This window comes from Macaca thibetana, chromosome X (assembly GCF_024542745.1).
Source record: "Macaca thibetana thibetana isolate TM-01 chromosome X, ASM2454274v1, whole genome shotgun sequence".
NCBI classification, from domain to species: Eukaryota; Metazoa; Chordata; class Mammalia; order Primates; family Cercopithecidae; genus Macaca; species Macaca thibetana.
The window spans coordinates 109,991,429-109,992,908 of NC_065598.1; positions in this window are offsets into that span (position 1 = coordinate 109,991,429).

A 1,480-nucleotide genomic window follows, 5' to 3' on the forward strand; every position below is an offset into this window, starting at 1 on the left:
CCCAATTTGATGAAAGACATATAGATAAACATCCAAGAAGCTCAAAAAACTCCAAGTAAAATGACTCAAAGAGACTCACACTGAGCCGTATTATAATCAAACTTTTGAAAGACAAAGAGAGAGAAATTTGAAAGCAGCCCATAAAAAAGTAATTCATCATATACAAGGGATCCTTAATAAAATTATTAGCAGATTTTCATTAGAAACTTTGGAGTCCAGAAGGCAATTAGCTGATATAATCAAAATACTAAAAACAAAGCAAAGCAAAACAAAAAACTGTCAGCAAAACTGTCTTTGAAGAGCGAGGGAAAAATTAAGGCATTCCCAGATAAAAGATGAGCAAGTTTGCTACCACTAGACCTGTCCTGCAAGTAATGCTTGAGAGGGAGCCCTACAGGGTGAAATGAAACAAAAACATGAAAGAGTAGCTTGAAGATGTATAAACAAATATCTCAATAAAGTAAAATACATGAGCAACTATAAAAACTAGTGTTGTTATTACAGTGGTTTGTCACTTCACCTTTTGTTTTCTACGTGATTTAAGAGATTATACATTTAAAAACCATTAGTTGAAAAGTTAAAATCATTGTAACTTTGGTTTGTAACTTCACAATTTGCTTTCTATATAATTTAAGAAATCAATGAATTTAAATTTATTATTAGTTCATGTTTGGGGGGCACACATGTATAGATATGTAATTCTTAACTTCAACTACTGAAAGAGGTGGGGACAGAACTGTAAAGAAGCAGAGTTTTTGTATGTTGTTGAAATTAAGGCAGCATAAATTAAAATTAGAGTGTTACATCTCTAGGATGTTAAGTGAAAGCCCCATGGTAATCACAAATAAAAATACCTATATAATGTACACAAAAGGAAATGAGAAAGATATTTAAATACTACAAAAACTCAACTAAACACAAAAGAGGACAGTAATGCAAAAAATCAGGAACAGTAAAGCTAGAAAGCACGCAGAAAAAAATAGGAAAAGGTCAAAAGCAACTATATTCTTATCAGTAGTTACTTGAAGTGTAAATGAATTAAACTCTTCAATCAAAAGACAGAGATGGCAGAATGGACAAAAAATCAAAAATCATAATCTAACTATATACGGCCTATAAGAGATTCACTTTAGATCCAAAGACACAAATAGACTAAAATCGTGAAAATTTCACAACTTCAGTTGTGAAAGAATGGAAAAATGTAGTCCATAAACACAATAATCAATAGAAAGCAGGGTTACTATATTAATATCATACCAAGTAGGTTTTAAGTTTAAAAAGCTTACAACAGACAAAGAAGAATATTACATATTAATAAAAGGTTCAATACATCAAGAAGATATAGCAATTGTAAACATTTACACACCTAATAAAAGACCATCAAAATATATAAAGCAATAAAATGACAGAATTGAAAAAAGAAATAGTTCGACAGTAATAGTTGGAAATTTGAATAACTTACTCTGAATAATTAATAAAT